Consider the following 12,878-nt stretch of genomic DNA (forward strand, 5'->3'; position numbering starts at 1 on the left):
GAGAATGGGCCATGGCTCCGCAGTGGTGCCAGGTGGACCCAGCGGTACCCAGCAGACGCGTCAGTGTCAGGCAGACACAGTTCCCAGCAGAAGAGAAATCCATCTGCAGTTGTCATACATCAACTGACCAGCGACGTCCATGAACACATGTGGGACACCTCATGGTACTCCCAGAAACACTTTGGGTGGGGGGAGATTAGCTTGTCAGCAGCCTTGGAATGACATGAGAAGACAAAGAAACCAGGTTTTCTGTTGAAGCAAACAACCCCGTTTTTGTCCACAGACAGATCCTTCCAAGCAGCTGCTCTCTAGAAGGGCTGGGCCTGTAGGTTCCTGCCTCATGTACCCCAGAGATGAGAGGCTGCCTGGCAGAACTGTTGGTGGATGTGGCTTGGGCTCTTGGGGTCTTGGGGCCTGGATGCAATATGATCTGACCCCGTGCTACGCAGACCACCCAGCTCATAGCCCTGGCTGCCGCCAGCGCCTGCAATTTCTCAAGGTGAAAGCACTCTCCAGTGAGTCATTCGGCCGCGTCTGAGTGGTTTTCTGTTCGCAGAATCATTTATTTCTGGTGTCAGGGAGGCCCAGGGTGGCTTTTCCCACTGGCTGTAAATGCTCTGAGCATCATCGATTCCTCTACTTCTATCCCCGGAAATCTGCTGGAGCAGCAAGTCTGTCTGTGATTCCTAGCTGGGAGGGCATGGGGCAGGGCAGGGGCCGGGGTGGCTTTGGTTCCCTCTCTCTCAGAGAGGCAAGTGGAGGGATGCTGAAGCCTCCCCAGCTCCCCAGGGAGCAGCCTCATGGTTTGGGCCCTGTGTTGGAGTTTTCTGGTCTGCAACTGGGGGAGTGTGGCTAGCTTGGCTTGTAATGACACCTGACCCTCTTGAAGCTCACCGTATCCCAGGGCCACTGAATGTGCCTGAGCTTAGCTGAGGACTCCCTCAGGGGGCATTCTCTTCCTCTCAAAGATGCCCCCAGATCTCCATTACTCCTCCTGTCAGTAGGCCGCAGGCCATCCAGGTAGGGATGACAGCAAAACCCCAGACAGTAGGCAGGGACACCACCCAGCCCCAGGTGGAGCAAAGAGAATTGGAGCCAATGTGATGCACTCACCTCACATCATGATCATGAGACTTTGGGGACCTCATGCGAAGTTGCCTACATGTGAGTGCCTGTGTGTGTGTGTCTGTGTGTGCAGCATGTGTGGGCCTCCATGGCATCGCTGTGTTTGCTTATGATCCTGTGAGATGAGGTGGGTGCTCATGGGCTTCTATGTGTATTTATGCATGCATGGTCGCCTGGGTGTGCTTTTGAGTAGGTGTCCGTATGTCTAAGTATGCATGTGTGTCTGCGTCTGTGTGTACGCTGGCATGTTTGTATCTACAGTTGTATGTCTGGTGTTTGCATTACTGTGTGCATGCATGCGCATGGTGTTTGTGTGCCTGTGTATCTGTGTGTGTGCATGCTCATGTGTGTGTGTGTGTGTGCACGTGTACTCATAATGGGTGTGTCTGTGTGCATGCATGCTCATGTTTGTGTGTCTGTATGCCTGTGTGTGCATGTTCACTGTGTGTCTGTGCATGCTTATGGGATGTGTGTCTGTGTCTGTGTGTTCACGGCGCATGTGTGCCTGTGTGCATACTCATGGTATGTGTGTCTGTGATGCATGCTCACAGCGTTAGTGTGCCTATGTCTCTGTGTGTGTGCATGCTCGGGGCATGTGTGTGCATTTGTGTGTGCATCCTCATAGCATGTGTGTGCCCATTTCTGAGTGGGATGTGTATGGGGCTTGTGCCTATGCATGCGTAAGGATGCCTGAGAGTGTGCACCTCCCTAATCCTTTTTACACAAAGATTTATGGAAAATTCCAGGATGGAGGTGGTGGCTGGGGAGGGAGACCCACCAGCTATAGTCTCACTGGCCTCAGAGCTGCTCTGGAGCCAGAGGGGACATTTCCCAGGCTCTAAGAGCTTCTCCTGAGAGAAAAAGCATCAATCTGCTTGTCAAAAGGAAAATGGCCATTTGTCCTTGTCTGGAAGGACCCGAGGGCAGGGCTGGACCTGAGTCATTGCTGTCTCCTGGGCCCAGCACCAACTAGGGTAAGTGACGGATGAGCTCAGGGACTGGCCCGCTGTGCATCCTGGGGGCTGACTCGGGCAGGCAGCCTGGTGGGGGTGGGCTGCAGCCTGGAGGAGGTGGGAGGTCAGGAGAGGCGTGGGCTGAGGGTGGAGGTTGTGTTGGCGCTGCCTCAGTTCACAGCTTGGGCAAGAGGCTGGAGATGATGGGTGAGCCTCGAGGGTGGGGTGGGGCCACATTCCTTACCAATGGACCAGGAGGAACATGGCAGCTCCATACCTAGAGACACTCCCAGCCCTGATCCTTGGCAGGCCCTACTGTCAGGAGGCCCTGGGTGGGAAAGGGTCTGATTGGGAGTTTTCCTAGGGAAGGGACAGCTCCCCTCTGTTTCCTCACCTTTCCCCTGCACTGTCACCTCAGTGTCCTGGGCAATCCTTGCAGGTCTTCCCATCTGGGTGGGTGTCTGCTGTGTGACTGCCTGAGAAAACTGATGAACTTTGAGATCAGTCCCTGGTCCTGGGGGGCATGGCTCTGCCACTGACCCCTGACCAGAGGTGCCTCTCTCTGGGCCTCTATCCCCTCCTGTGCAGTGAATAGGGCCCTTTCTGGTCTGCCCATCTATGATCCCAGGGATGGTATGGGCTTCCTGGGAGCAGGAGGAGTGGGGACACCCCTGTGCATACTCTTTACCTCCTTCCCTTTCTGTGATTTGCCCTGCAAAGATGAGGCTGCTGTCCTGGTGTATCTTACAGAAGAATCCCTTCCTATCAGGATAGTCCAGGCCTCATGACACCCCAGAAGTGAGTGGGCAGGAGCCTGTGGTCACCTAGTTGATCCATCTGGGGGTGAGTGGGTAGAGGAGGGAGCCATAAGCTAGGGCTCATATGGAGTGGATGAGGATACACAAGGGCACAGCTAGACGACTCCTTCCTCCTGGTACAAGTGACTCTTCAGCCAGTGAGGAGAGCGAGCACGTTGCACATGTTCATTTGGCTTGTAAATCTGATGTTGACTGAGCCCTTACTCTGGGCTAGGGCCTCTCCTTCGGCCCAGAGGAAACCAGACCATTTTCAATCTTTGAGGCTCCTGGTATATTGAGAAATGAAGGTCCTACATTGCTGCCCTTCTGTAGTTCTCTTCTTGTTGAATCTGGACCAGTCTTGTGGCTTGCTTGGGCAATAGAATGCAGCAGAAGGGACATCATCCAAGTTCTGAGGCCGAACCGTAAGGAGCCTTACAGCTTCTGCTTCCAGTCTCATGTTGCCCTAAGACTCCCTGTAAGGGAGCCCATGCTAACTTGCTTGAAGATAGGAAGCCCTATGGAAAGAGAGTGAGGCCCAGCCCACTCTCAGCCATGTCAGTCATCCTAGCTGGACCTAGGCAGGTGAGCGAGGCCATCTTGGTTCCTCTACCTCCAGCGGAGTTACCAGCTGGCTGGAAGTGCATGAGTGAGTCAGCTGAAACCATCTGTTGCAGAGACAAGTTGCTCATTTCAAGACTTCTAATTTTATGCCACTAAGTTTTGGGATAGTGTTTTTTGTGTGTGTGTGTAGCAGAGGCTAACTGAAATAGAAACTTGAAATAGGAGTAGAGGTGCTACTATAGCAAAAATTTAAAACATATGGCAGCTGGGCACCGTGGCTCAAGCCTGCTATCCCAGCACTTTGGGAGGCTGAAGCAGGAGGATCGCTTGAGGCTAGGAGTTCGAGGCCAGCTTGAGGAACACAGCAAGATCCCAACCCTAAGAAAATAAAAAATAAATTAGCTGAGTTTGGTGGCTCACCCCTGTAGTCCTAGATACTTGGAAGGCTGAAGCAAGAGGATTGCTTAAGCCCAGGAGTTTGAGAGTGCAGTGAGCTGTGATCCTGCCACTGCAGTCCAGCCTGGGCAATAGGGCAAGACTCTGTCTCTAAAAATAAGTAAATAAACAAAATAAAAATAAAATACATAGATAGACTTTGGGACTTCATGGCAGCTGGAGGATGAAAGGATGACAAAGAAACTGTTAGTGGGGGATGGGAGAACACTGAGGACACAGTGACTGGAGGCTGGAGAAAAGGCAATCTGTGTTATGTCACACAATCAGCGTCACGTGCAGGATAGAAAATGCAGCTAACAAACCTATGGATCTGGCTATAGAGATTTCCAGGGAGAATATTGAAAGTGCCCATTGGCTTCGTTTAGCAGCATAAGATGAAGTATCATAAGGGAGAGAAGAATTCAAGAAGGAGCTGTTCAGTTTTCAAGCAAAATCTAGAGGCAATATAGACAGTCTAGGACAGTCTCTCCAGCAAAAGATACTCAAGATAAGAAATGGCCCAGGGTAAAGAATGAATCAATATTGTGGCTGCATGACTCTGTTTAGACCTTAGAAAGATTTAAGCCAGTACCTTTAGATCCTCTTAGCTAGACAAAGGAGCTACAGAAACAATCTGGACACCAATCCAAAGTGAAAGAGATGTAGCTTGGAAAGCATTACAAACGTGGCTTTTGAAGCATGGAGTCGCTCCCAGTCAGATTCATAAGAAACCCACACACAAAAATGAGAATTGTCCTGGCAAAAATTAGTAATAATAATAATACCAGCTTGGATTAAAAGGGACAGGGGCTAAGTGTGGTAGTTCATGCCTGTAATCCCAGCACTTTGGTAGGCTGGGGTAGCAGGATGGCCTGAGCTCAGAAGTTTGAGAGCAGCAGCCAGGGCAACATAACGAGAACTTGTCTCCACTAAAAAAAAGTTTTTTGTTTTTTTTAAATTAGTCAGATGTGGTCGCATGCACCCAGTTACATGGGAGGCTGAGGTGGTGGATTGCTTGAGTTCGAGGCTGCAGTTAACTATGAGCACGCCACTACACTCCAACACTCCAGCCTGGGGGACAGAGAAAGACCCTGTCTCAAAAATAAATAAATAAACACAAAGAAAAAGACAGAAACAACAAAGTAAAAACAATTTCTAGGCTTTCAACATTGTACAGGCAAGAAGCAGAGATCCAGCTGTAAACTCGATCTATTAATTTTTGGAAAGGAAAGATGTCTGAGATGGTGGAGGCCAGAGAACCGAAGAATACCATAGATGAGGAAGTCACTCCCAGGAGGCAGAAAATAGGTCCTAGTCAGAGGAAACTCCTGGCCTTTAGAGTTGAGGGGACTGATGACATCTGCCCAACTAGATTTCAAATCACTATGAAATAGTGACTACATGTACCTCCGACTTGCCCCTCCCCTTTATTAGATTAATTAATTAATTAATTAATTCAGAGACAGGGTCTCACTCTGTCACCCAGGCTGGAGTTCAGTGGCTGGATCATAGCTCACTGCAGCCTTACACTCTCGGGCTCAAGGGATCCTCCTGGGGGAACTGGGACTATAGTCACATGCCACTATGCCTGGATAATTTATGTTTTATTATTTCATTTTATTTTTTGCAGAGATGGCATCTTGCTACGTTGCCCAGGCTGATCCTGAACTTCTGGACTCAAGTGATCCTCCCACCTCAGCCTCTCAAAATGCTGCGGTTGCAGGCACGAGTCACTGTGCCTAGCCTACCCCCCACTTTTAGATGGGGGTTTCTCTTGGGGAATAACCTACCTCCATCTCATTATGGTATGTTAAGTGTGTGGAGCTCAAATAACTTGTCTTTTTAACTCCTAAGTCTTTGGATCAACATAAGCTCCACCCAATAATACCTAAGGAGCCCCATCAGCCTCCGCTTCTGTGGTCTCTGATGTTCCTCTGCTTCTGTGCTATTTGTGGGGAACAAGAATTGCTTCACAGAAGCCCTAATATCTTGAGTGACACTTTCTATAGGGGAAGCACAGGCAGCCCTGCTGGATTCTGTCTTCCCCCTGCAATCTTCTTCTTTTTTGAAGGATAGCACATGTTCACAACTGTGTTATCACTCTATTGGCTGCTTTCCTGCCTGTAGAATCCCAGAATAATGGCAGCTTTCCTTCACTTTTTTCCTGTCTCTGTTCCATTTAGTCCAAGCTGGTAGTGTTGTTGGTGGCATGACATTCTCAAAATCCTTGTGGGTCTCCTGTGTATATTAAGAGCATCCACTTCATTAGACACAAGAGCTCTTTACAGATCCTTCCTCGGTAGTCCCATCTGTATTCCTGGCTCCTGCTGAGATGGTTGGTTGGGTCTATGATTTGTACATCTAACGGCCCCAGCAGAAGCTTGCTCAGCCACACTCTTGGTGTTCGCTTTAGAGCATGCCTTAGCATCTCTTATAATGTGGATGAGTGGAGAATATTCCAAATCATCAAGTTCTGGTTCCTTTATCCTTAGTAGCTCCTTCTCAATTTATCTTTTTCCCCTTGCATTTTACTAAAAACAGCAAGGAGAAACCAGACCGCACCTTCCATATTTTGCTTGGAAATCTCCTCGGCTAGAGATCCAAGTTCATCACTTACAAGTTCTACTTTCCACCCAGCACTAGCACAAAACTCAGCCAAGCTCTTTGCCACCCTCTCCTCCAGTTTCCAGTGATGGGCTCCTTATTTCCATCTCAGACCTCACCAGACACATCTTTAATGTTCGTGTTTCAACCGGTGGTCTGTTCATGACAACGTACGTTTTTTCTAAGATGATAGGTGCTTTCTCTGCTGTCCTCTTCACTTCATTCTGAGCCCTCAACAGAATATGCCTTAATGCCCATATTTGTACTGATAATCTCCTTAAGACAATCAGGACTTAAAATTCCTCCAGCCTCTGCCCATGACCCAGTTCCAAAGCCTTCGTACATTCTAGGCAGCAGCACTTCTTGATACCAAAATCTGCATCAGTTTCCTAGAGCTGTTGTAACAAATTACCACCAACTAGGTGGCTTAGGCCAATAGAATTTTATTGCCTCACAGTTCAGGAGGCCGGAAGTCCAAGAGTAAGCTGTCCGCAGGGTTGGATCCTTCTGGAGGTTGTGAGGGAGAACGTGTTTCATGCCTCTCCCCGGCTTCCGGTGGGCACTGGCAATCTTTGGCACTTCATGTCTTGCAGTTACATCACTCCAATGTCTGTCTCCATCTTTACATGACTGTCTTTCCCAAGTTTGTCCTCTTTGTCACTTTATGGCTTTCTCAGAAGGACACCAGAAAGTCCACCCTAATCCAATCTGACGTCATTTTAGCAAATGACGTTTGCAACAACCTTATTTCCAAATAAGGTCACATTCTGAGGTCCTGGGGTTGACATGCATTTTGGGGGGACACTATTCAACCCTGTACAAATATTAATTAATTTCCTAACTCCTACAACCCTCTGAAGAATACTTGCACTGATGCAAGAGAGGAATGGATTTATTTCAAAAGAGACCATAGGAAATGCCTGGTCCCATGTTTGACCCAAGGCTGTGATACCCTCCATAGTATTCATTGTAACCATTCTCCTCTTCCTGGGATTTTTCAGTGCAGTGTTCCCTTGTTATCCCATCTTAAAATTCAACCCCTCTTTTTTTTTTTTTTTTTTGAGACGGAGCTTCACTCTTGTTACCCAGGCTGGAGTGCAATGGCGCGATCTCAGCTCACCGCAACCTCCGCCTCCTGGGTTCAGGCAATTCTCCTGCCTCAGCCTCCCGAGTAGCTGGGATTACAGTTCAACTCCTCTTTTACCCTGATTGGGATTAACACTAAGTCCCTTGCTCTTGCTTTATTTTCTTCTTAGCATTTATTGCTATTAACAAAACTTATATTTTACTTATTTCTCTCGTTTATGGTTTAGCTCCCCCACTGGGATAACCTCTGTGAAGGCAAGGGTGTTTGTCCATTTATTCACTTCTATATCTCAGCGCTCAGAACAGTGTCTGATGCATAGTAGGTGCTCAATAAGAACCTGCCATGTAACTGAATGCATGCAGGAATGAAAGGACTCCTGGGAACTGGGCATCTAGCTGGGCAGGGAGCTAGACAGGGAGCCCATTCTTTTGGACAAGAAGCCCGTTCTTTCACTGGGAAAATTTTGCCATTTTAAGTCATTTAATGAATCCTTGATCCTTACAAGAGGCAGGACCAGGCCTCCAGAGTCCTTGCTTTGAGCCCCATGGGTCTGTTGGACAGTTTCAGAATCTTAGGAAATAATTGGGGTGGTTAGTTGGCTAGAGGAGAAAATAAAATAAGAGCTGGGATTCTCTGGGGCTGCTGCTGACCCTCTGGGTCACCTTGACACCTTTGTTCTGTCTCTCCTGGCCTCTGGCTCCCTGACCTCAGCCTCCTTCACTTGGCTATCTGGAAAGCAGTTACTTTCTCTCCTGGCCCCCCGATTTCTCGCTTTGTCATGTGGGAATTAAAGACAAAAAGTCTTAAAATCACTTTGAACTCCATGGAGGGTGCCAACTAATCTGAGGGCATTATTAGTAAAAGACAATTCCTTTGAAAACGGAAATTGCTGTATCACACAATCTCCCAACCACAGGGTGGAATTAATGAGCAATTTGCTCAAGATTCACAACTTCAAAATGATCTTCCAGGTGGCCAAAGGAAATTCGCATTTACACTTCAATCAGAAATTTTTGTGTAGAATGTAAGGGGGAGGGTTTAATTTTCTGAGATCACAAATGGCTATCCCCATCCCAAGAAGAGAGCCTGTGATAAAGACCACCCGGTATTTGTGAACTCTCCAGCTAATTAGAAAAGTGAATCTAATTTCACGGATTTCAGCTCCTATTAATTTATCCTGAGCTTGTTGGTAATGAAGCCATGTGTTTGTTTCTTAAGAAGGAAACATCAGAGAGGAAAAAATGGGTGTGAGGCTATACTGTTTATTCTCGTACCTTCATTCTATTAGTTGAGGAAATAACATATGATTTCATGTCTATTACAATGTCATCAACACAGCACTTGCTTTGGCTGCTGATGGAGCCCTGTGTGCTTATCCCAAATGGACTTACAGTGTCTGCCACAGCTAAGAAAGAAGGAATAACTGACTGGGACGTGACCAGCAGGGGCTACTACCTTTCCAGTTCCCACTGCTTCATTCTATCCCGTAATATTCAGCAAACGTCTACTGAACACTTTCCATGCTCCAGGCAAGCTAGACTTGGACAAGACAGCCAGGGATTTTAGAACCTATGTACCACCATCTTAAACACATAAGTATTCAAAATAATTATTTACAATTGTGATAAGCGCTTTGAAAAAGAAGTAGTGTGTTTTGTACGTCCCCTTCTCACATATATATCTTGTTAGCCAGCTAGAGAGGAAGTTTAAGACATCAGAGACTAGCCCGAGCCTTCTGTCATAAATCCTCTGTAATCATGACAAGACAAAGCTCACCGTGGTACCTAGATATTACCTAGAGTATTAACTGCTCAGAGTTTAGCAGCAGAGATTAGTAAAAGTAAGTAAATGTTCTAATAAATGTAAGATTCTGAAACAGACTAGTATCAACAGTATCTGGACAAACTTGGCACTAACCAAAGCAAAGAGGAGGCTCCGGCCTCTGAGATGAGAAGGTTCATTCCCAGATACAATCCAGAGACTGACAAGAGTAGACAGCGGAGTTCAGCTCAAGACAGACATGTTACATCCCAGTGCCATGGCCAACATTAGCTACTTGTTTCGGGAAATTTACATGTAAGATTTTCCCAACACCAGCCATGGTTAGAACTTCAGTCCCAAGGGAAACCTGCCATTCATTCCAGGGAAGTGTGGGTGTTGACAAGGGAACCCTTGCAGGAGGTTTCTGCAGATGTTCTCTATCCTTCCCAGTAAGGCTTGGATATGGGAGTGAGCCGTGTGAGGGCGGCCATGCAAACAGGGACGAGATCCCCTGATGTGGAAGATTCTATCTTCCAAAAGTGGCCACAATCTCTTTCCTGTTTTTTGAGAACTTGCCACTGCTCCATCAAGATGTGGATTCTCTGTCTCCTCTCCTTGAAGCTGGGTGGTCCTTTGTGACTGCCTTGATGAACAGAATGTGGTGCAAGGGACACTGCCTGACTCTGAGTCTAGGCCATGAAGGGAGATGTGACATCTGTCCCACTTGCATTTGCCTCTCTCTCTCTCTCTCTCTCTGTCTCTGTCTCTCTCTCTGTGCTTGCCCTTGGAACCTAACCTCCATGGTGTGAGGAAGCTCAGGCCATGCAGAGAGACTACAGGAGACATGAGGGGAAATCTGCAGGGGGACTTTTGAGAAAGGTTTTCTCACTCTAATAAGTAGCCCAGGAAGAGATGGTTTCTCTTCTTTGTCCAGCTGTGATGCCTGGGAACTTCTGTGGCCACCTTGCTTCCAGCCAATACACAGAGTAGGGCAACTCTCAGAAAACCCCCAAGAAGAGAATTGGAGTGTGAAATACACTGCCTGGAATCCTGTCTTCCCAACTTTGGGCTTCCGGATCTATCAGGTAATAAACTCCCTCGCATGCTAAGGTACTCTGAGTTGCAGCGTTCAGTTACTTGTAACTGAAGTAACCTTCTCACTGATTTGGAATTTGCTCCCTGATGGCTTTGGTCAGTTTCTGCCCTCTCTGTGTGTTCTGGGGGCCCGGGCTCTCCCACAGGAGTCATTAGGCTGCAGAGAGCCCAGCAGAGCTGTGCTTTGAGAGTCAGAGCAGAGACTTCTGGAGTTGGATCCATTTTCTAGGAATATTCATGACTTCAGCAGAACCTGTTTTATTATTTCTTCTGGGGTTACATGTATGAGCTGAGCCTTTGTACTTTAGAGATCATTTCCTGAAAATGAGAAGTGGAAATATCTTTATTTGTTAGGGTCCCAGAGACAGGCGACAAGAGAGACTTGCCTTGGCGGCAGATGAAGGAGGAGGGCGTGAACTCTGGAGTCTGATCCAGGACTGAACCTTGACACCTTCTTTGCAGGCTGTGTGACCTTAGGATGGTCACCTGACCTTTCTGGTCCTCAATGAACACATCTTAAAGTAGAAGTACTAGTCCTATTTCAGAGGATGCAATTGGAGGTTTACAGCCTGTTTCTGATCTGCAACTATGTTTAGTCAGCTGACCAAGTAGTTTTTTGAAAAAAAATTGAGTTTATTCATGGGTGTTTATAAATATCAAAACTTACCAACTCGTAAACTTCAAATATCTAGAATGTCAGTTATACTTTAATGAAGCTGTTAAAAGTTGAATTTGTTGACATTGTTTGCAATCCAGAGATCTTATCTGAAACTCTGGAATGCTGGTTTCTTTGGGGGGAAAAGAAGGGATATATTAGGCAATGCCGACCCCACCTTCCTTGGAGGCTGCAGAGGGCTGCCCGCTTCAGACAAGGCCTTCCTTGCTCCAGTTTGCCGTGGTCCTGCCAGTGCCTCTTGCTCAGAGTGATTTTTGCTGCTAGCCCCCTGGAGATATTTGAGTTTGTGACCTCTGACCTGCCTCGTGCATTTGATACGTAAGCCTGGATACTCAGAGAGTGGTCTGTAGACCAGCTGCATCCTAAGAGCTTGTCAGAAGTGCAGAATCTTGGGCCTCACTCGAGCCCTCCTGAATCAAATTTGCCTTTAAACAAGATCCTTGCACCTTCCTTGTGATCCTTGTGATTCTTTGTACATTCAAATGAAAAAAGCACTGGCTCTGAAGATCAGAAATCATGTCTAACAGTCATCTGGCCCAGAGTAGGCACCCACTAAGGGTGAAGTGTTGCTGTGTCATTTAATCCTTGGAGCAGGACATTATTCAGAGGAGCTCACACTTATACTGTACTCAGTGACTCACCTGGATCTCACAGCCAATAAGGGGCAGAGCTGGGATTCAAACACAGGGCTCTGACACAGAGATGTATGCTCTTCCCTCTCTACCACCTGCCCCCTAAGAAGAGAAAGAAACCATATGCAGAGGGAGAAGCCATACAAATCACCTAGGAGACCCAAGCTTATCTGTGGGGATAAGATCAGCCCTGTAGAACAGGTGGCAGGCTCTCCCCAGGGCTACCCGAAGCTTCGCTCCCTTCTCTCAGAGCATGGCCCAGAGCTTGGTGCAGAGTAGAGACTCAGGAGATAGGGAAGGAGGGGAAGAGGAGCAGGAGAGGAAGAAAGGATGATATCAAACAGGCGTGTCGTGTCCTCAGTTACGTGCCCAAGCCCATGCCCTGGGTGAAAGTGCATTAGTCCCTCTTCACGCTGCTATAAAGATACCGCTGGGTCATTGATAAAGAAAAGAGGTTTAATTGACTCACAGTGCCTCATGGCTGGGAGGCCTGAGGAAACTTACACCAATCGTGGTGGAGAGCTAAGGGGAAGCAGGCACTTTCTTCACAAGGCGGCAGCAGAGAGAGCACGTGAAGGATGTGCCATACTTGTGAACCATCAGATATCATGAGAACTCCCTCACCATCACGAGAACAGCATGGGGGAAACCGTGTCCATGACCCAATCGCTTCCCACTAGGTCCCTCCCTCAACATGTGGGGATTCCAATTCAAGATGAGATTTGGGTGGGGCCACAGAGCCAGACCATATCAGATGATTTATCCATCAGGACTTGCATTCAGAATAACAGAGATGGAATTTAAACCTGTAAGGATTTACTATATTTTTTACCCCACACAACAAGAGAGATAGGTAGTGGTGGTGTTTTTGTGGTTCAGAGATTTGGATCTGCAGTCTCTGCTTCCCTTGGCCTTTTCCTCATGGTCACAAGATGGCTGCTGCAGCTCCACTTATCAGGGTGTGGGCAGGAAGAGAGGAAAGCAAGTCTTTCTTAGAAACCTTTAACCTATGTATGTCTTATTGGCCAGAGCTAGGCTAGAAAATACAATGTTTAATTTAGTATTCATTTATTTATTTATTTTGAACTGGAGTCTTGCTTTGTCGCCCAGGCTGGAGTGCAGTGGTGCAATCTCTGCTCACTGCAACCT

At 47.5% G+C, this 12,878-nt stretch overlaps 1 long non-coding RNA gene across 4 annotated transcripts in view; it reads left to right on the forward strand.

Moving 5' to 3' along the window:
- The window catches only part of LOC103795568 (uncharacterized), a 104,331-nt gene that overhangs the window by 32,696 nt on the left and 58,757 nt on the right, over positions 1-12,878 (forward strand). For 3 of the 4 annotated variants that reach the window (XR_013520807.1, XR_008474672.2, XR_008474673.2), the window contains one exon: positions 5,505-5,679. The exons of the other annotated variant lie outside the window; for it this stretch is intronic. This is a non-coding gene — a long non-coding RNA (uncharacterized LOC103795568). The remainder of the gene's footprint in view (positions 1-5,504; positions 5,680-12,878) is intronic. 4 annotated transcript variants of the gene reach the window in all.

This window comes from Callithrix jacchus, chromosome 8 (genome assembly GCF_049354715.1).
Source record: "Callithrix jacchus isolate 240 chromosome 8, calJac240_pri, whole genome shotgun sequence".
Classification (NCBI taxonomy): Eukaryota; Metazoa; Chordata; class Mammalia; order Primates; family Cebidae; genus Callithrix; species Callithrix jacchus.